Source organism: Triticum urartu, chromosome 6, assembly GCF_003073215.2.
Source record: "Triticum urartu cultivar G1812 chromosome 6, Tu2.1, whole genome shotgun sequence".
Taxonomy (NCBI): Eukaryota; Viridiplantae; Streptophyta; class Magnoliopsida; order Poales; family Poaceae; genus Triticum; species Triticum urartu.
In genome coordinates this window covers 305429286-305453367 of record NC_053027.1, presented here as the reverse complement: position 1 = coordinate 305453367, position 24082 = coordinate 305429286, and positions in this window count along the sequence as shown.

Genomic DNA, 24082 nt, shown 5'->3' with positions numbered 1-24082 from the left:
ATTTGGGATGTTACATGGAGAGCCACTGTCTCATGGCGGAACTTGGGTAGGAGCACTTTTGCCCTCCGGCGGAGCGATTTCGCCGGGGGAACTTCCCTCCGGAGGGGGAAATCATCATCGTCATCATCACCAACAACTCTCCCATCTTGGGGAGGGCAATCTCCATCAATATCTTCAACAACACCATCTCATCTCAAACCCTAGTTCATCGCTTGTGTTCAATCTTGTTCCCGGAACTATAGATTGGTGCTTGTGGGTGACTAGTAGTGTTGATTACATCTTGTAGTTGATTACTATATGGTTTATTCGGTGGAAGATTATATGTTGAGATCCATTATGCTATTTAATACCCCTCTGATCTTGAGCATGTTTATCACTTGCGAGTAGTTACTTTTGTTCTTGAGGTCACCGGAGAAATCATGTTGCAAGTAATCATGTGAACTTGATATGTGTTCGATATTTTGATAGTATGTATGTTGTGATTCCCTTAGTGGTGTCATGTGAACGTCGACTACATGACACTTCACCATATTTGGGCCTAAGTGAATGCATTGTGGAGTAGTTATTAAATGATGGTTTGTGAGAGTGACAGAAGCTTAAACACTAGTTTATGCGCTATTCCGTAAGGGATCGATTGGATCCAAAAGTTTAATGCTATGGTTAGGATTTATCCCTAATACTTTTCTCGTAGTTGCGGATGCTTGCGAGGGGGTTAATCATAAGTAGGAGGTTTGTTCAAGTAATAACAACACGTAAGCACCGGTCCACCCACATATCAAATTATCAAAGTAGCGAACACGAATCGAATCAACATGATGAAAGTGACTAGATGAAATTCCCGTGTACCCTCAGGAACGCTTTGCTTATTATACGAGACCGTTTTGGCCTGTCCTTTTCCTCAAAAGGATTGGCTACCTTGCTGCACTTTTGTTACTATTACCATTACTTGCTCATTACAAAATATCTTGCTATCAAACTACTCTGTTACTTACAATTTCAGCACTTGCAGACATTACCTTGCTGAAAACCACTTGTCATTTCCTTCTGCTCCTCCTTGGGTTCGACAGTCTTACTTATCGAAAAGAGCTAAAATTGAACCCCTATACTTGTGGGTCATCAAGGCTATTTTCTGGCGCCGTTGTTGGGGAGTGAAGCATCATTGGTAAGTGGAATTTGGTAAGGAAACATTTATATAGTGTGCTGAAATTTACTGTCACTTATTACTGTGGAAAACAATCCTTTGAGTGGTTTGTTCGGGGTATCTTCACCTCAACCAGAACCACAATTAGCTACCCCTCAACCTACTGCACCTACTGAAAATATTGAATATGAAATTCCTTTGGGTATGATAGAACAATTGCTAGCTAATCCTTATGTAGGAGATGGAACCGAACATCCTGATATGCACTTGATATATGTGGAAAAAATTTCTGAATTGTTTAAGCTTGCAGGTTTACCCGGAGATGAAGTAAATAAGAAGGATTTCCCTTTATCTTTGAACGGAAAAGCATTGGCATGGTATAGGCTATGAGATGATATTGGATCTTGGAATTGGAATCGACTGAAATTGGAGTTCCACCAAAAAAATTATCCTATGCATCTAGTTCATCGTGATTGGAATTATATATATAATTTTTGGCCTCGTGAAGGAGAAAGTATCGCTCTAGCTTGGGGGAGGCTATAGTCAATGTTATATTCATGCCGCAATCATGAGCTCTCAAGAGAAATTATTATCCAAAATTTTTATGCTTGGCTTTCTCATAATGATCGATCCATGCTTGATACTTCTTGTGCTGGTTCTTTTATGAAGAAGACTATCGAATTCCGGTGGGATCTTTTAGAAAGAATTAAACGCAACTCTGAAGATTGGGGACTCGACGAAGGTAAAAAAGTCAGGTATTGAGCTTAAATATGATTGTGTTAAATCTTTTATCGATACCGATGCTTTTCAAAAGTTTAGCACTAAATATGGACTTGACTCTGAGATAGTAGCCTCCTTTTGTGAATCATTTTCTACTCACATTGATCTCCCTAAAGAGAAGTGGTTTGAATATCACCCACCTATTAAAGACGAAATTAAAGAACCAGAACTAGCTAAATAAGAAACTGTACTTTAATGTTGATCCAGTTGTTCCTACTGCTTATATTGAGAAACCACCTTTGCCTGTTAGGATGAAGGAACATGCGAAAGATTCAACTGTGGTCAACAAAAGTTATATTATAACACCTAAACCTGATGAACAAATTAAAGTAGAACCTAGTGTTGCTATGGTTAAGGATCTCTTAGAAGAAAATATAGATGTGCATGTTATTTACTTCTGTGAAGAAGTTCCTAAAATTGCCAAACCTGATAAAAAGGATAAACATAGACCTGTTGTTGGCATGCCTATTGTCTCAGCTAAAATAGGAGATCACTTTTATCATGGTTTATGTGACATAGGTGCTAGCGTGAGTGCTATTTGTGACGCCCCCGATTTGACCGTACACTAACCATACACGCAAATGTGTACGATCAAGATCAAGGACTCATGGGTAGATATCACAACACAACTCTAGACACAAATTAAAAATAATACAAGCTTTATATTACAAGCCAGGGGCCTCGAGGGCATGAATACACAAGATTCAGCGGAAGCAACAATATCTGAGTACAGACATAAGTTAAACAAGATTGCCTTAAGAAAGCTAGCATAAACGTAGCAACGATCGAAAAGGCAAGGCCTCCTGCCTAGGACCTCCTAATTACTCCTCGATGTCGAACTCCACGTAGAATCATCCTTGGGATCCTCTGGCTCCTGGACTCCATCATATGATCGCAATAACCGGGAAAAGGGGAAAAATAAGTAGTAAGAAACCGTGAGTACTCATCCAAAGTACTCGCAAGCAAGGATCTACACTACATATGCATTCATATCAATGAAACGAGTAGTATCTATGGACTGAACTGCAGAATGCTAGAATAAGAGGGGGGTAGCTAGTCCTATCGAAGAATACACTTCTGGCAGCCTCCATCTTGAAGCATATAGAAGAGAGTAGATGGTACGTTCACCAAGTATCATCGCATAGCATAATCCTACCGGGCGATCCTCCCCATGTCGCCCTGTGGGAGAGTGATCACCGGGTTGTATCTGGCACTTGAAAGGGTGTGTTTTATTAAGTATCCGGTTCTAGTTGTTATAAGGTCAAGGTACAACTCCGGGTCGTCCTTTTACCGAGGGACACGGATACTCAAATAGATAAACTTCCCTGCAGGGGTGCACCACATTTCCCAACACGCTCGATCTCCTTTGACCGGACACACTTTCCTGGGTCATGCCCAGCCTCAGAAGATCAACACGTTGCAGCCCTATCTAGGCACAACAGAGAGGTCAGCACGCCGGTCTAAATCCTATGGCGCAGGGGTCTGGGCCCATCGCCCATTGCACACCAGCACATTGCGAACGCGGCCGGCGAGCAGACCTAGCCTCCCTTATACAAGAGCAAGCATTCCAGTCCAACCCGGTGCGCGCCGCCCAGTTGCTGACGTCAAGAAGGCTTCAGCTGATACCACGACGTTGAGTGCCCATAAATGTTCCCGTGTAGTTGGTTAGTGCGTATAGGCCATTGGCCAGACTCAGATCAAATACCAAGATCTCGTTAAGCATGTTATTTTTGAAGTAACTGCAGACGCTGACCAAGGCCAGGCCCACCTCTCACCTAGGTGGTATCAACCTGCCCAGTCGCTCTGCCACAAAGTAACAGTTGGGGGCCGTTGGGAACCTAGGCCCACCACTACCTGGATGGAACCACCTGCCCCCTTCAGCCCCCACATCGGAATCACTTGCAGGTACTCTACGAGCCGACCCGACTTTAGTCACCACATATATCAGGTGTAATATGTATAGTATACACCTGTGATCACCTCCCGAGTGATGACGACCCGATAGTATAGCATGGCAGACGGACAAGAATGTAGGGCCACTGATGAAATACTAGCATCCTATACTAAGCATTTAGGATTGCAGGTAAAGGTAACAATAGTAGTAGCAAGGACAGGCTATGTATCAGAATATGATTAACGGAAAGCAGTAACATGCTACACTACTCTAATGCAAGCAGTAGGGAGAAGAATAGGCGATATCTGGTGATCAAGGGGGGGGGCTTGCCTGGTTGCTTTGGCAAGAAGGAGGGGTCATCTTCGATGTAGTCGAACACACGGACATCGGCAGCGGTCTCGGAGTCTAGCAAAGATAAGTAACGGAGGGGGAACACAATAAATAACAGAGCGATCAAATGTAACACAAAGCAAGATGCGGCAATACGTTGTGCTAGGGGTGACCTAACGTAGGGACAGGTGATACCGGTGAAGGGGGGAAACATCCGGGAAAGTATCCCCGGTGTTTCGCGTTTTCGGACAGATGAACCGGAGGGGGAAAGTTGCGTGTTCACTATGCTAGGGATGTGTGGCGGACAAACGAGCTACGTATTCGGATTCGTCTCGTCGTTCTGAGCAACTTTCATGTACAAAGTTTTTCCATCCGAGCTATGGTTTATTTTATATTAATTTTAAAATATTTAATCATTTTTAGAATTTATTTAATTATTTTAAATCAACATTATCCAGAATAGTGTTTGCTGACGTCATCATGATGTCAGCATGACGTCAGCAGTCAACAAGGCGTTGACTTAGTCAAACTGACGTGTGGGTCCCGCATGTCATACTCTGTTTATTCTAATTAAGGTTTAACTAATCTACTTACAATTTACTTAATTAACAATAGTTAATTAAACATAATTAATTAAGTAAATTAATTAATATTTTATTTATTTATTATTTATTTCTAAATCTTTTTTAAACGTTCTGGGGTCTGGGCCCGGCTGTCATTGGGCCAGGGTCGTAGCGGGCACCGGGCGCAACGGGTGACGGGCACCAGCCCGAACGAGCGCCCGCCCAGACCACAGTGGGGCGACGACCACCGCAGGACGCTGGAGCGGCGCGGTGCCGAGTGCCGGAACGGCGCTGATACGTCCCCGTCGTATCTACTTTTCCAAATACTTTTGCCCTTGTTTTGGACTCTAACTTGCATGATTTGAATGGAACTAACCCAGACTGACACTGTTTTCAGTAGAATAACCATGGTGTTATTTATGTGCAGAAACAAATGTTCCCGGAATGACCTGAAACTTCACGGAGCAACTTTTTGGAAAATATAAAAAATACCTACAAAAGATGAAGGCCAGGGGGCCCACCACATGTCCACGAGGGTGGGGGGCGCGCCTGCCCCCCTAGGGCGCGCACCCTACCTCGTGGGCCCCCTGGAGCTCCTCCGACTCCAACTCCAACTCTATATATTGTGTTTTGGGGAGAAAAAAATCAGAGAGAAGAATTCATCGCGTTTTACGATACGGAGCCGCCGCCAAGCCCTAAAACCTCTCGGGAGGGCTGGTCTGGAGTCCGTTCGGGGCTCCGGAGAGGGGAATCCGTCGCCATCGTCATCATCAACCATCCTCCATCACCAATTTCATGATGCTCACCGCCGTGCGTGAGTAATTCCATCGTAGGCTTGCTGGACGGTGATGGGTTGGATGGGATCTATCATGTAATCGAGTTAGTTTTGTTAGGGTTTGATCCCTAGTATCCACTATGTTCTGAGATTGATGTTGCTATGACTTTGCTATGCTTAATGCTTGTCACTAGGGCCTGAGTGCCATGATTTCAGATCTGAACCTATTATGTTTTCATCAATATATGAGAGTTCTTGATCCTATCTTGCAAGTCTATAGTCACCTATTATGTGTTATGATCCGTTAACCCCGAAGTGACAATAATCGGGATACTTACCGGTGATGACCGTAGTTTGAGGAGTTCATGTATTCACTATGTGTTAATGCTTTGTTCCGGTACTCTATTAAAAGGAGGCCTTAATATCCCTTAGTTTCCGTAAGGACCGCGCTGCCACGGGAGGGTAGGACAAAAGATGTCATGCAAGTTCTTTTCCATAAGCACGTATGACTATATTCGGAATACATGCCTACATTACATTGATGAACTGGAGCTAGTTCTGTGTCACCCTAGGTTATGACTTTTACATGATGAACCGCATCTGACATAATTCTCCATGTAACACCCCGGATGTAATTTACCTTATATGTATCCCAACTCTTGTCGTTTCCGGCCTAAGTTATTTTATTTTCCTCGGGTTTGGGTTTTTGTCTCCGTGTGTTGTTGCCTTTGTCATGCATCTCATATCATGTCATCATGTGCATTGCATTTGCATACGTGTTCGTCTCATGCATCTGAGCATTTTCCCCGTTGTCCGTTTTGCATTCCGGCGCTCCTACCTCCTCCGGTGGTCCTTTCTACATCCTTTCGTGTGTGGGGGTTGATCTTTTATTTTGGTACCATAGACGGACCATGAGTGTATTCGATGATTGTAATGCTTTATTCATGTATTGTGTGAAGTGGTGATTGTAAGCCAACTATGTATCTTTTCCCCTTATGTATTACATGGGTTGTGTGAAGATTACCTCACTTGCGACATTGCTTTCAATGCGGTTATGCCTCTAAGTCGTGCTATATCTCCTACGTGTCGAAGCACGACTTAGAGGCATAACCGCATTGAAAGCAATGTCGCAAGTAAGGTAATCTTCACAACAACCCATGTAAATATATAAAAGGGGAAAGGACACATAGTTGGCTTACACTCGCCATGTCACACAAATACATGAATAACATTACAATCATCCAATACACTCATGGTCCGACTACGGTACCAAAATAAAAGATCAACCCCCACATGCGACACGGTCCCCGATCGCCCCAACTGGGCACCACTACTGATCATCTGGGAAAGACACATAGTAATGACGAGAGTCTTCATCAAACTCCCACTTGAGCTCAAGCACACCGTCTAGAATACTATCATCGGTCCCTGCATGTGGTTTTGGAAGTAAACTGTGAGTCACGGGGACTCGGCAATCTCGCACCCTCGCGGTCAAGACTATTTAAGCTTATAGGTAAGGCAAGGTAATATGTGGAACTGCAACAAGCGACTAGCATATATGGTGGCTAACCTGTTCGCAAAAGAGAGCGAGAAGATAAGGCAAATCACGAACGAAGAACTATGATCAAGAAGTGATCCTATAACAACCTACGTCAAGCATTACTCCAACACCGTGTTCACTTCCCGGACTCCGCCGAGAAGAGACCATCACGGTTACACATGCAGTTGATTCATTTTAATTAAGTTAAGTTTCAAGTTATCTACAACCGGACATTAACAAATTCCCATCTGCCCATAACCGCGGGCACGTCTTTCAAAAGTTCAAATCCCTGCAGGGGAGTCCCAACTTAGCCCATCACAAGCTCTCACGGTCAACGAAGGATATTCCTTCTAGCGGGAAGACCCGATCAGGCTCGGAATCCCGGTTACAAGACATCCTCGACAATGGTAAAACAAGTCCAGCAACACCGCCCGAATGTGCCGACAAATCCCGATAGGATCTGCACGTATCTCGTTCTCAGGGCACACTCAGATTTTCCAAACTTTCGGTAGGCCAGCCCAGAGTTGCCCCTGGTGGCCACCGGCGGCTGACGAGGTGGACCAACACTCAGAGGAGCACTGGCCCGGGGGGGGGGGGGTTAAATAAAGATGACCCTCGGGCTCCGGAAACCCAAGGGAAAAAGAGGGCTATGTGATAAAATTGCCAGATTTGTTTCATCAAATAGATATTTGTCATTTTTGCCATGATTAATGTGTGCATGATATGCTCCTGAGCTCTACATGAGTTTTATTATATGCCATGCCATCTTTACAGAGGTGCTTACCATGTATTTTTGTGATATGTGTGGTGACTAGCACAAGCTTGCAAAGTAGTGCAATCGGTAATGCTGATTTCAAGGACTTAGAATTTCAGTAAGTCCTTGTTCTGATTTTGTCATTATGCCATATGTTCATGTTGTTTCCTAGTGATCTGTGCCTCTTTTGAGGATGATCAGTAAGGATGATTTGTTAACATTGTGGTGCTCTATCCATACATGTCTTTGTTTACATTTATGGAGCACCCTAGGTTGAGTCAATCGAGCTCTACTTTTGCTATTTCGTGAATCCTGGCAGATTGTTGACTTGTTAGCGATTTTGCCGAGGATGTTGCTTTTGATACGTGCATGATATGTTGTTGTTCTTGCCATATCTAGCCTCTATGATATGTATTCTTGATGGGTGTATGCTTAGCTTGTCATTCCATGCTCTGTAGTGAGTGCATCGAGCTCGTGAACATGCCTACTCGTTAACTGATTTGCATGCTCCAGTTTTTCACTAAGTCTGAGATCTGTTTATGTTTTTGCGATGTTCACATGCTTGCAATTGTATTTTCTGATCCCTTTTGGCTCAAGGTCACTAAGGGACTTTTGTTACGTGCTTTGAGTAGCTTCATGCCATGCCTTGCTTTGCCATGTTAAGTTCCTGTAGCATGTAGTTTTCATGCTCTAAAGTGTGCTTCCTGATGATAAATTCCAGACTTGTGTTAATTTCACTAAGTCTGAAACCTGTTATCATTTGCATTTTTTCCGTGCTTGTTTGAACCTGTTAGTGGGTGAATTAGCCGTAGCTCAGTGTTCATCTTTTGTCAAGAATCATGAGTGGATCCCTGCCATGTATTGTTTTGTCATGTTTGAGTGCTGTAGTATATTTATCTTGATGCATTTAGATGACTACTTGCTGGTTATCGTAGACCGGTGCCATATTTGTTTTGCTTGCCATTTCCAAACCATGCATCCGATTCTGGTGATCTTTATATCGATTTCAACCGAAATCACCTCACCTTTCCAGTGGCACTCTTGGATTTCCATGTTGAGGCCAGGTTCAATCATTCCTTGTCAAATCTTGCATATGCATCACATATCGCATCCCGCATAGCATACCATGTTCGCATCATGTTGTTTGAGCATTGCACGTGCGGCTATATCTCCCACGTGTCAAATCATGACTTAGAGGCATAACCACATTGAAAGCAATGTCGCAAGTGAGGTAATATTCACACAACCCATGTAATACATAAGGGGAAAAGATACATAGTTGGCTTACAATCACCACTTCACACAATACATGAATAAAGCATTACTATCATCCAATACACTCATGGTCCGACTACGGTACCAAAATAAAAGATCAACCCCCACACACGGAAGGAGGTAGAAAGGACCACCGGAGGAGGTAGGAGCGCCGGAATGCAAAATGGACAACGGGGAAAATGCTCGGATGCATGAGATGAACACGTATGCAAATGCAATGCACATGTTGACATGATATGAGATGCATGACAAAGGCAACAACACACGGAGACAAAAACCCGAACCCGAGGAAAATAAAATAACTTAGGCCGGAAACAGCAAGAGTTGGGATACATATAAGGTAAATTACATCCGGGGTGTTACAACACTCCACCACTACGAAAGGATCTCGTCCCGAGATCTAGGACTGGAAAAACGCCGGGTACTCAGAACGGAGGTGATCCTCGCGTTCCCAGGTGGCTTCACGGTCGGAATGGTGTGACCACTTGACTTTGAGGAATTTGATTGACTTATTGCGAGTCTTGCGTTCAGTCTCTTCAAGAATAGCAAATGGGTGCTCACCGATCCATTGCCTACAAGCTTTCCATATATTGTTCTTCGCTTATTTAATTTTCCGTTTCTATCCCTATCACCACTACAAAATACCAAAAGCATTACTTTTACGACTATTACCATTTGCTACCGTTACCACTACTATCATATTACTTTGCTAATAAATACTTTGTTGCAGATACTAAGTTTCCAGGTGTGGTTGAATTGACAACTCAGCTGCTAATACTTGAGAATATTCTTTGGCTCCCCTTGTGTTGAATTAATAAATTTGGGTTGAATACTTTACCCTCAAAAGCTGTTGTGATCCCCTATACTTGTGGGTTATCAAGACTATTTTCTGGCGCCGTTGCCGGGGAGCATAGCTCTATTCCTTGATTCACTTGGCATTTATATCTGCTTATAATTATGAAGAACTTGAAAGATCCAAGTACCAAGATTTACCCCTGAACTACGAGGGGAGGTAAGGAACTACCATCTAGCTCTGCACTTGATTCACCTTCTGTTTTGAGTAAGCTTGCGACACCTAAACCTGCTTCGCTATTCGTTCTGATATGTCGCATGTTATTGATGATGCCACTTCTGCTATACATGATACTTATGATGAAACTACTTCTATGCTTGATACTACTGTGCCACTTAGTGAATTTCTTGATGAACAACTTGCTAGGGCTAGACAGATTGAAAATATTGAATCTGATAATACTGATGAAATTGATGATGAAGACTTGCCTGTTATTCCTGAGGGTTATGTTTTTGATAAAGAAGCTTCTTTAGCTATTTTAGCTTGCAAAGATAGATACGAACTTAAGAGGTTATTAGCTAAATGGAATAAGCAATCTCTAAATGCTAGAATGAAACCTGACCCTGCTTTTGCTACTTCACCTATCTGTGTTGCCGATAAGGATTATGAATTCTCTGTTGATCCTGATATAATTACTTTGGTTGAATATGATCCTTTTCATGGCTATGAATCTGAAACTATTGCGGCACATCTTACTAAATTAAATGATATAGCCACCCTGTTCACTACTGATGAGAGAACTTGTTACTTTTATATCCTTAAAATATTTCCGTTCTCATTAAAGGGTGATGCTAAGATATGGTTTAATTCTCTTGATCATGGCTGTGTGCATAGTCCCCAGGATATGATTTATTACTTCTCTGCTAAATATTTCCTTGCTCATAAGAAACAAGCTGCTTTAAGGGATATATATATATATATAATTTTGTGCAAATTGAAGAAGAGAGTCTCCCACAAGCTTGGGGGAGGCGTCTCTAATTACTTAATGCTTTGCCTGATCATCCCCTTAAGAAAAATGAAATGCTTGATATCTTTTATAATGGACTAACCGATGCCTCTAGAGATTACCTGGATAGTTGTGCTGGTTCTGTTTTCAGGGAAAGAACACCGGATGAAGCTGAAATTCTATTGAATAATATGTTGACAAATGAAAATAATTGGACACCTCCGGAGCCAATTCCTGAGCCAATTCCTAAACCCACTCCAAAGAAGAGGGGTATTCTATTTCGTAGTCCTGAAGATATGCAAGAGGCAAAGAAATCTATGAAAGAAAAAGGTATTAAAGCTGAAGATGTTAAGAATTTACCTCGTATTGAAGAAATACATGGTCTTAATTTACCGCCTGTTGAAGAAACATATGATCTTAATCCTTTACCTGTTGAAGAAACTCATGGTCTTGATAACCCGACATAGGTAGTAAAGATAAATTCTCTCTATAGATATGATAAAGCTGAAATCCCATTTACTAAGTTTGCTAGCCCATGCTTAGATGAGTTTGATAAATTTATGGCTAAGAAAGAAGATTTTAATCCTTATTTTGGTAGACAATTGAAATACAATTCAAATATGCTTGAACACTTGGGCGATTATATGGCTAATGTCAAAGGTGAACTTAAACTTATTAGTAAACATGCTTCTATGGTTACCAATCAAGTAGAACAAGTACTTAAAGCTCAAAATGATTTGCTCAATGAATTGAATAGTAAGAATAATGATAATGCTACTAGAGTTATGACTAGAGGTGGTAAAATGACTCAGGAACCTTTGTATCCTGAAGGCCACCCTAAGAGAATTGAGCAAGATTCTCAGAGAAATACTATAGATGCACCTAGTCCTTCTAAAAGGAAGAAAAAGAAAAATGATAGGACTTTGCATGCTTCAAGTGACCCTATTACTGAAACACCTGATAATCCAAATGATATTTCTATTTCTGATGCTGAAACGCAATCTGGTAATGAACCCGAAACTAGTAATAATGTTAATGATAATGTTCATGATGATGCTCAACCTAGTAACGATAATGATATAGAAATTGAACCTGTTGTTGATCTTGATAACTCACAATCAAAGAATCAACGTTATGATAAGAAAGACTTTTTTGCTAGCAAACATGGTAAAGAAAGAGAACCATGGGTTCAGAAACCCATGCCTTTTCCTCCAAAACCATCCAAGAAAAAGGATGATGAGGATTTTGAGCGCTTTGCTGAAATGATTAGACCTATCTTTTTGCGTATGCGATTAACTGATATGCTCAAAATGAATCCTTATGCTAAGTATATGAAAGATATTGTTACTAATAAAAGAAAGATACCGCAAGCTGAAATTTCTACCATTCTTGCTAATTATACTTTTAAGGGTGGAATACCAAAGAAACTTGAAGATCCCAGTGTACCAACTAGACCATGCTCCATTAAAGGAAACTATGTTAAAACTGCTTTATGTGATCTTGGAGCCGGTGTTAGTGTTATGCCTCTCTCTTTATATCGTAGACTTGATTTGAATAAGTTGACACCTACTGAAATATCTTTGCAAATGGCTAATAAATCAACTGCTATACCTGTCGGTATTTGTGAGGATGTGCCTGTTGTAGTTGCAAACGTTACTATTTTAACGGACTTTGTTATTCTTGATATTCCCGAGGATGATAGTATGTCTATTATTCTTGGAAGACCCTTTTTGAATACTGCAGGGGCTGTTATTGATTGCACTAAGGGAAATGTCACTTTTCATGTTAATGGTAATGAGCATACGGTACACTTCCCAAGGAAACAACCTCAAGTTCATAGTATCAACTCTATTGGAAAAATTCCATCAATTATATTCGGAGACTTTGAATTTCCTCTTCCTACTGTCAATAAGAAATATGATATTCGTATTATTGGGGATGTGCATATCCCTGTTGAGGTAACATAGTGTTATTCGAAATTTCTCCGGTTCCATGTTATTCAGAATGAGTTCGTTAACAAGACTTGATCAACCTTGTTAGTGGATTCCTTTTGATGAGCATGAGATGGATGAAACTAGAAGGCACAACCTTCTGTACCCTCCTTTTACTTTTTGTTATTTATATTAAATAAAATAAAAATAAGTATTTTCTGTCTATTATCTGATTATCCGTGCAATATAAAAATACCTTGAAAATAAAAGTTCTCCAAATGCCCTGAAATTTAAATATGATTTTTTCTGGAATATTTGAGAATATTTGGCACTGAGAACACAGCAGGGGGGTCAACGACCTGCCCACGAGGGTGGAGGGCGCGCCCTACCCCCTGGGTGCGCCCCCTGCCTCGTGGGCCCACGGTGGCCCTCCTCCACTTATCCTTTCACCCACACACTCCTTCTTCCTCCCCCAAACACGAATAACCAGCTCAAACCCGAGTCCAAGCTCGTTTTGCTGCCATTTTCGATCTCCTTGCTCAAAGCACCTCTCACAAAACTGCTTGGGGAGATTGTTCCTTGGTATGTGACTCCTCCATCGGTCCAATTAGTTTTTGTTCTAGTGCTTTATTCATTGCAAATTTTTGCTGCCTAGGTGACCATGTTCTTGAGCTTGCATGTTAAAATTTTATGGTTCCAAGTAGTTTTGATGCATGATATAGGCCCTAGGCACTTGTAGGAGTAGTTGCTATCAATATTATTGAGTTTGGTTTACTTTTATTTTGGAGTTACTAAAATTTTTCAGAGGAAGAAAAATGCTTAGGAAAATGTTCCAAGGTGGTTACTCAAGGAAGCAAGGACCCACGCTTGCAATGCGTGATGCTGATGAAGAGCCACCAAGAGATGCTCCAGTGCGTCCTTGTGAGTGGCCTTCTGAAAATTTTATGGATCGAGCAGGAATTAAGGAAGAATTCAACGCATATTTGCGTAACACCGATCATGTGGGCTTCGAGGAAGAGAGGTGAAGCTAGTATCACAATCTCACTAGTACCTTTGTGAGGAGGTTTGAATTTTCATCTTCATGTAATTCTCCGACTGTCCTGTTTGATCTTTATGAAAATTCTTATACTATGGAGTTAGAGGATTTTACCACTGCCTGCAAACTTCCACAATGGGGTAGTATAAGGGATCCTCGTAAATCTGAATTTAGAGATTTTCTTGCTAGCATAACTGTGGGAGAATCTAGAGATATAACACAAGCTACCATAGGGAGCATTCACTTTCCTGCTATACATTATTTTTCTCTCTTCATAGGTAGATGCATTAATGGTAAAGACGAGGCATGTCACATGTGTGTCCCTGACCTTAGTATTCTTTGGAGTGCTGTGTTAGGAGACAAATCTTATAATTTGGGAGCCATTGTTGCACGTAGGTTGCATCTTAATAGATTTAATGGACATTTCTTTGGAGGAATTTATGCAACCCGCATAGCTAATTTTCTTGGTGTAGCCATACGCGAAGATGATATTGAAATACCACCTGCTTACCTAGACTTTAATGCTATGGTTCACCACCAGTTTGTCGAGAGGAATGAATCACCTTTCCAGTATTGACTAACCTTTGACAGACGCCGTGTTGTCCATATTACTCTCCCTGCTCCTGCCTTCTTTGGTCATCAGGCAAAAGGAAGATATGTTATTACCAGAGAGGTGGCAGATGAGTACGAGAGGAGAGCGAAGGCCGCTCGTCGCCACACTGCAGCTCAGGAGGCGATAGCCGCTGCATCGCAGTACGACCCCAGCTACTATTATGGATATCCGTCAGGCCAGCCGTGGCCATAGACTAACTTAGGACAAAAGCCTAAGCTTGGGGGAGTACATATTTCCCACTGACATTACATTTATGTTCACACACTCATTGCTAGATGTCGGTGCTCATACTTTTTCATTATATCATCCATGCTAGTTTACTTTCCTTTTTATGCTTTCTTTTTGTGTGATTGATAAACCTTAAGAAAAAACCAAAAAAAATTAGTTGTAGCTTTTAATTAGTTTACTTTCCATGCCTGTAGTAGTAATTAAAAAGAAAACCCAAAAAGATTTCGTGTTCTTCTTTTGCTTGTTGGGAGCTCTTCCGTGTAAATAGTTTTATTTCTTTTCTTTTCTTTGGGGGTCGATAGGAGAAGACCATAATTAAATTGTTGAAGTGGCTCTTATATGCATTATTGTTGATCTGACAAAAGAGCCCATATTTCCTTGTCTTCTCCTGTTTATTGAATGCTTGCAGATTCCAGCTTAGTCCAATGCACGTGCACTATTATTATTATTATTCACATCGTTCGGTCATGCAAGTGAAAGGCAATTATAATGATATATGATGGACTGACTGAGATGAGAAAAACATGTATGAACTCGACCTCTTTTGTTTTTGTAAATATGATTAGTTCATCGTTCCTGATTCAGCCTATTATGAATAAACCTGTTTGCAATGAAAACTAGAGATCATAGTTTCTTGTGCCATGCTTGATTAGCTATGAGTTATAATGGTTTACCTTGCATGCCAACATGCTATTAAAATGGTTATGATGTGGTATGATAGGGTGGTATCCTCGTCTGAATGATTTAAGTGACTTGACTTGGCACATGTTCACGCATGTAGTTGAAACAAAATCAACATAGTCTTCATGATATTTATGTTCATGGTGGATTATATCCTACTCATGATTGCATTCGGTGTTGACTAATTTTAAGGCATTTTCATGACTGCTGTCGCTCGCTAGCTGGTCGCTTCCAAGTCTTTTGCTAGCCTTCACCTCTACCAAGCAGGAATACTGCTTGTGCATCCAATCCCTTAAACCCCAAAGTTATTCCACATGAGTCCACTATACCTACCTATATACGGTATCTACCTGCCGTTCCAAGTAATTGTATGTGCCAAACTCTAAACCTTCAAATGAATATCCTGTTTTGTATGCTCGAATAGCTCATGTATCAACTAGGGCTGTCCGTATCTTCCATGTTAGGCAGGTTATTCTCAAGAGGAGTGGACTCTGCTCCTCACTCACGAGATAAATGGCTGGTCACCGGGATGTCGAGCCCCATGCTTTATGCAAACTAAATCAAAATAATTGCAAACAAAACTCCCCCTGGGACTCTTGTTAGTTGGAGGCACTCGTTGTTTTGAGCAAGCCATGGATTGATGCTTGTGAACTGCCTATAAACTTTACCATTCTGTTTTGGAACCGCCTATAATGTGTGTAGCATGGAAGATATTGCCATCTCTTGGTTTTTATGTTGACAATGAAAGTATACCGCTCAAAATATTATTCATCTCTATTTCAAAACCGAGCTCTGGCACCTCTACAAATCCCTGCTTCCCTTTATGGAGGGCCTATTTATTTACTTTTATGCTGAGTCATCATCCTCTTATTAAAAAGCACCAGTTGGAGAGCACCACTTTCATTTGCATTCATTATTGTTAGTTTACATTGAGTATGACTTGACTGGATCTCTTTTACCATGAATTACAATGTCTAGTCAGTCCTTGGTCTTTAAAGGTGCTCTGCATTTATGTTTTGCGGTCTTAGAAAGGGCTAGCGAGATACCATCTTGTTATATCATATTACGATTGTTTTGAGAAAGTGTTGTCATCCGAGATTTATTATTATTGCTCGCTAGTTGATTATGCTATTGATATGAGTAAACTTGAGACCTAAGCTTTATTGCGAATGTGGTTAGTTATAATCTTTGCTGAAAACTTGAATGCTAGATTTACATATTTACAACAACAAGAGCAAACAAAGTTTGTAAAAGTTTTTCTTTATCACTTTCAGTTTGTCAACTGAATTTCTTGAGGACAAGCAAATGTTTAAGCTTGGGGGAGTTGATACGTCTTCGTCGTATCTACCTTTCCAAACACTTTTGCCCTTGTTTTGGACTCTAACTTGCATGATTTGAATGGAACTAACCCGGACTGACGCTGTTTTCAGCAGAATTACAATGGTGTTATTTATGTGCAGAAACAAACGTTCCCGGAATGACCTGAAACTTCACGGACAACTTTTTGGAAAATATAAAAAATACCTGCAAAAGATGAAGGCCAGTGGGCCCACCACCTGTCCACGAGGGTGGGGGGCGCACCCCCCTACCTCGTGGCCCCCCTGGAGCTCCTCCAACTCTAACTCCAACTCTATATATTGTGTTTCGGGGAGAAAAAAATCAGAGAGAAGAATTCATCGCGTTTTACGATATGAAGCCGCCGCCAAGCCCTAAAACCTCTCAGGAGGGCTGATCTGGAGTCCGTTCGGGGCTCCGGAGAGGGGAATCCGTCGCCAGCGTCATCATCAACCATCCTCCATCACCAATTTCATGATGCTCACCGCCATGTGTGAGTAATTCCATCGTAGGCTTGTTGGACGGTGATGGGTTGGATGGGATCTATCATGTAATCGAGTTAGTTTTGTTAGGGTTTGATTCCTAGTATCCACTATGTTCTGAGATTGATGTTGCTATGACTTTGCTATGCTTAATGCTTGACACTAGGGCCCGAGTGCCATGATTTCAGATCTGAACCTATTATGTTTTCATCAATATATGAGAGTTCTTGATCCTATCTTGCAAGTCTATAGTCACCTATTATGTGTTATGATCCGTTAACCCCGAAGTGACAATAATCGGGATACTTACCGGTGATGACCGTAGTTTGAGGAGTTCATGTATTCACTATGTGTTAATGCTTTGTTCCGGTACTCTATTAAAAGAAGGCCTTAATATCCCTTAGTTTCTGTAAGGACCCCGCTGCCACGGGAGGGTAGGACAAAAGATGTCATGCAAGTTCTTTTCCATAAGCACGTATGACTATATTCGGAATACATGCCTACATTACATTGATGAATGGAGCTAGTTCTGTGTCACCCTAGGTTATGACTGTTACATGATGAACCGCATCCGGCATAATTCTCCATCACCGATCCATTGCCTATGAGCTTTCCATATATTGTTCTTCGCTTATTTACTTTTCCGTTGCTATTGCTATCATCACTACAAAATACCAAAAACATTACTTTTACTACTGTTACCTTTTGCTACCGTTACCACTACTATCATATTACTTTGCTACTAAATACTTTGCTGCAGATACTAAGTTTCCAGGTGTGGTTGAATTGACAACTCAGCTGCTAATACTTGAGGATATTCTTTGGCTCCCCTTGTGTCGAATCAATAAATTTGGGTTGAATACTTTACCCTCGAAAACTATTGCGATCCCCTATACTTATGGGTTACCAGGCGCGGTGAGGGGGGGGGCTGTAGTGTGGCGGAGGGCGCGGGTGTTAGAACCACCGGGCGTGGGCGATGAACAGTGGGCGGTGGAGGAGCAGCAGCTACAGCGGCGAGCGGACGGTAGGGGCGAAGCGCGCAGCGCGACGACGGCAAGGCGGCGCACGGCCGTCGGTGCAGTAGGGCGCCGAGCGCGGGGGCTGTGGGCGCGAGCGGTGGGGACCGCGCGGGTGCCGGCGAGGCAGGGCAGGGCGATGGCGCGAGCGAGGTGCAACAGGGGAGGCAGAGCTCGCGTAGCTTCGGAGCGGTTGTGGCGGGCTGAGGCGTGGCCGAACCCGGTCGGGGGCGCGGTGATCAGGCTTGGCCGATGCAGGTCGCGGTGCGGGCGGCGGAGTAAGGTAGACGCGGCTGTTGCCAGCGTCGGGTGCGGCACGACGCGCACGCGGAGAGGCCGGGGCGCTTCCAGGGCGTGAGGAGCACGGCGCCGGACGCGGTCACGTGAACACAATGGTGAGCAGAGAAGGGTTTGAGGGGAAACACACGGGGGGGTGGGGGGGCTCACCGACCTTGTAGATGTGCAAAGGCCTGCTCAACGAGGGGCCGGAGTTGTGGTTCCAGCGACGGGGCGTCGAGGCGGCGGGTGGCGGCATCGGGGGACCTTCAAGATCCAGGAATGGGGAGGGGGACGGGGGCGACGAGGTCTGGCGGTGAGGTGGCCTCGGCGAGGGGCGCTGGCGTGGTGGCGGGGACGAGGAGGCATCCGACGAGGTCCAGCGGGGTCGAACGATGTTGACGCCATCTGGGCAGAGACGAGGGGCGTCGGGCGGGGGCGAGGGGGATCTCTCGATCCAAATGGAGAGGGAGAGGTGGATCGGGGGGTGGGGTGCATGGGGGTAGGTTAGGGTTACGATAGGAGGGGGAGTGGGTAGTAGGCAGGGGGTGGGCCGACCCATTCGGGCGGCGGAGGCTAGCTGGGCCAGTTGGCCTAGCTGGGGGGCTTTTCTGTTTTTTTCTTTTCTATTTTTTATTTTCCTTTTCTTTTATTTATTTTCCTTTTCTGTTTTGGCTAATTGTTTGGGCACCAAATGAGTTTTGTAAAATCTAAGAGCCGGCCCACAATTCTCCTACCACCAAAAACTAGTTTGGGGTAAATATCATTTCATATTTATTTTGTATTAATAAAAAGGTTATTAAATAATGTTTTCAGGCACTGTTTGAGGTTGTTTAAGTCACTTATCAAATTTCAATAATGTTGCTTACAATTTTATCATAGCCTCCGAGTTATATACTATTTATTGAACATTTTAGTTTTAATATTTGAAAACTTTTATTGTTTGCTTGATTTTGAATTTGAATTTGAATCAGTTTCGAACTAACGCGAGATTAGCAACAATAACCGAGGTGCCGTGGCATCGTTAACGTGGGGTCACTGTAGCCTAATTATCCGTGTATCACAATTCTCCTTCACTACAAGAAATCTCGTCCCGAGATTTAAGAGGTAGAGAAGGGGGGAAGGTCTAGTTATGAAACTCTAATGGACCTTCTCGATCTTGGTTGCTCTTCTCGAAGAAGTTGATCCCTTACGTTGATGTCTTCATGTAGCTGCATTAGGGCATCATGATGAAGTTGTCGTTCTTCCTTCCGGATCTTCGTCGTACTTACGGAAATGATAAGGGGGAAAACTTGGAAAGGACGGAGCTCGACACATGTTAGGTACATGGGGGCTATCTTAGTGAATGAGGCATAGAGACAACTCTCGAGCTGAAATCCAAGAAAGACAGCGAGAGAAAAGTAAGAAGGTGCAGTAAGAAGCTTCAAGCGGATAGGAGAGAAAAGTAAGAAGGTGCAGTAAGAAGCTTCAAGCGGATAGGTAATCGTTTGTTGCCTGGAAAAGAGTGTGAAAGGGATCTAGAGCAATAGGAATATACTGCATCAGATACCGGAATGAATCATGGTGAGGAAGTTAGCTCGTGAATTACATACGAAGCCAAGTGTAAAGTATATTTCAGAATCAAGTTTGTACAGGAGAGTCAGGTTTCGATCCTGTGGACCTGTGGGTTATGGGCTGCTACGTCTTGAGCACTGCGTTGGTTTTCCCTTGAAGAGGAAAGGGTGATGCAGCAAAGTAGCGTAAGTATTTCCCTCAGTTTTTGAAAACCAAGGTATCAATCCAGTGGGAGACTACACGCAAGTCCCTTGTACCTACACAAACAAATAAGAACCTCGCAACCAACACGATAAAGGGGTTGTCAATCCCTTCACGATCACTTACGAGAGTGAGATATGATAGAGATAATAAGATAAATATTTTTGGTATTTTTATGATATAGATTGAAAGTAAAGATTTCAAAGTAAAATAGATTGGAAACTTATATGATAGAAGATAGACCCTGGGGCCATAGGTTTCACTAGTGGCTTCTCTCAAGATAGCATAAGTATTACGGTGGGTGAACAAATTACTGTCGAGCAATTGATAGAAAAGTGCATAATTATGAGAATATCTAGGCATGATCATGTATATAGGCATCACATCCATGACAAGTGGACCGAAACGATTCTGCATCTACTACTATTACTCCACACATCGACCGCTATCCAGCATGCATCTAAAGTATTAAGTTCATAAGAACAGAGTAACACATTAGGCAAGATGACATGATGTAGAGGGATAAACTCAAGCAATATGATATAAACCCCATCTTTTTATCCTAGATGGCACAATACAATACGTGCCTTGCTGCCCCTGCTGTCACTGGGAAAGGACACCGCAAGATTGAACCCAAAGCTAAGCACTTCTCCCATTGCAAGAAAGATCAATCTAGTAGGCCAAACCAAACTGATAATTCGAAGAGACTTGCAAAGATAACAAATCATACATAAAAGATTTCAAAGAAGAATCAAATATTGTTCATAGATAAACTTGATCATAAACCCACAATTCATCAGATCTCGACAAACACACCGCAAAAAGAATTACATCGAAAAGATCTCCAAGAAGATCGATTAGAACTTTGTATTGAGATCCAAAGAGAGAGAAGAAGCCATCTAGATAATAACCGTGGACCCAAAGGTCTGTGGTAAAGTACTCACACATCAACGGAGAGGCTATGGTGTTGATGTAGAAGCCCTCCGTGATCGATTCCCCCTCCGGTGGAGCTCCGGAAAAGGCCCCAAGATGGGATCTCTTGGGTACAGAAGGTTGCGCCCGTGGAAATAGGGTTTCATGGTTGTCCTGAATGTTTTTGTCTACATGGATATATATAGGAGGAAGAAGTAGGTCAGTGGAGCTGCAAGGGGCCCACGAGGGTGGGGGCGCGCCCAGGGGGGCAGGCGCACCTCCCTGCCTCGCGGCCTCCTTGCTTCTTTCCTGACATCTACTACAAGTCCCCTGGATCACGTTTGTTCCAAAAATAAGTCTCCCGAAGGTTTCATTCCGTTTGATATTCCTTTTCTGTGAAACACTGAAATAAGCAAAAAAAAACAGCAATTTGCACTGAGCCTTGGGTTAGTATGCTAGTCCCAAAAATAATATAAAAGTGTATAATAAAGCCCATTAAACATCCAAAACAGATAATATTATAGCATGGAACAATCAAAAATTGTAGATACGTTGGAGACGTATCAAGCATCCCCAAGCTTAATTCCTGCTCGTCCTCGAGTAGGTAAATGATAAAAACAAATTTTTTGATGTGGAATGCTACCTAGCATAATTCTCAATGTAATTTTCTTTATTATGGCATGAGTATTTAGATCCAAGAGATTCAAAACAAAAGTTTAATATTGACATAAAAATAATAATACTTCAAGCATACTAACTAAGCAATCATGTCTTCTGAAAATAACATGGCCAAAGGAAGTTCATCCCTACAAAATCGTATAGTTTGGTCATGCTCCATTTTCGTCACACAAGAACGCTCTCATCATGCACAACCCCGATTAAAAGCCAAGCAATTGTTTCATACTTTAGTAATCTCAAACTTTTTTCAATTTTCACGCAATACATGAGCGTGAGCCATGGATAGAGCCCTATGGGTGGAATAGAATATAATGATGGGGGTTATGTGGAGAAGACAAAAAGGAGAAAGTCTCACATCGACACGGCTAATCAACGGGCTAGGGAGATGCCCATCAATTGATGTCAATGCAAGGAGTGGGGATTTCCACGCAATAGATGCACTAGAGCTATAAATGTATGAAATCTCAACAAAAGAAACTAAGTGGGTGTGCATCCAACTTGCTTGCTCACGAAGACCTAGGGCATTTGAGGAAGCCCATTGTTGGAATATGCAAGCAAAGTTCTATAATGAAAATTTCCCACTAGTATATGAAAGTGACAAAACAAGAGACTCTCTATCATGAAGATCATGGTGCTACTTTGAAGCACAAGTGTGGAAAAAGAGGATATTAGCATTTTCCCTTTTTATTTCTCTTTTTTTCTTTTTCTTTTTTTGGGACTTTCTTTTTTTATTTGGCCTTACCCCTTTTTTGGGACAATGCTCTATTAATGATGATCATCACACTTCTATTTATTTACAACTCAATGGTTACAACTCGATACTAGAACAAAATATGACTCTATATGAATGCCTCCGGTGGTGTACTGGGAAGGGTAATGAATCAAGAGTGACATGTATGATAAATTATGCATGGTGGCTTTGCCACAAATATGATGTCAACCACATGATCATGCAAGGCAATATGACAATGATGAAGCGTGTCATAATGAAACGGTGGAAAGTTGCATGGCAATATATCTCGGAATGGCTATGGAAATGCCATAATAGGTAGGTATGGTGGCTGTTTTGAGGAAGATATAAGGAGGTTTATGTGTGATAGAGCGTACCATATCACGGGGTTTTGATGCACCCGCGAAGTTTGCACCAACTCTCAAGGTGAGAAAGGGCAATGCACGGTACCGAAGAGGCTAGCAATGATGGAAAGGTGAGAGTGTGTATAATCCATGGACTCAACATTAGTCATAAAGAACTCACATACTTATTGCAAAAATATACAAGTCATCAAAAACCAAGCATTACACGCATGCTCCCAGGGGGATAGATTGGTAGGAAAAGACCATCGCTCGTCCCCGACCGCCACTCATAAGGAATACAATCAAAGAACACCTCATGTTTTAAATTTGTTACACAACGATTATCATATGTCCATGCTACAGGACTGCAATCTTCAACACAAGTATTTCTCAAATTCACAACTACTCAACTATCACAACTCTAATATCACCATCTCTATTTCTCAAAACAATCATCAAGTATCAAACTTCTCATAGTATTCAATGCACCTTTTATGATAGTTTTTATTATACCCATCCTGGATACCTATCATATTAGGACTAATTTTATAACCAAAGCAAATTACCATGCTGTTCTAAAGGAATCTCAAAATAATATAAGTTAAGCATGAGAGATCAATAATTTCTATAAAATAAAACCAGCACCGTGCTCTAAAAGATATAAGTGATGCACTAGAGCAAAACTATCTATCTCAAAAGATATAAGTGAAGCACATAGAGTATTCTAATAAATTCCAATTAATGTGTGCCTCTCCCAAAAGGTGTGTACAGCAAGGATGATTGTGTTAAACTAAAAAGCAAATACTCAAATCATACAAGACACTCCAAGCAAAACACATATCATGTGGTGAATAAAAATATAGCCTCAAGTAAAGTTACCGATGAACGAAGACGAAAGAGGGGATACCTTCTGGGGCATCCCCATGCTTAGGCTTTTGGTTGTCCTTGAATTTTACCTTGGGGTTCCTTGGGCTTCCCCAATCTTAGGCTCTTGCCACTCCTTTTTCCATAATCCATCAAATCTTTACCCGAAACTTGAAAACTTCACAACACAAAACTCAATAGAAAATCTCATGAGCTCCGTTAGTATAAGAAAACAAACCACCACTTAAGGTACTGTAATGAACTCATTATTTATTTATATTGGTGTTAAACCTACTGTATTCCAACTTTTCTATGGTTCATATCCTCGGATACTAGCCATAGATTCATCA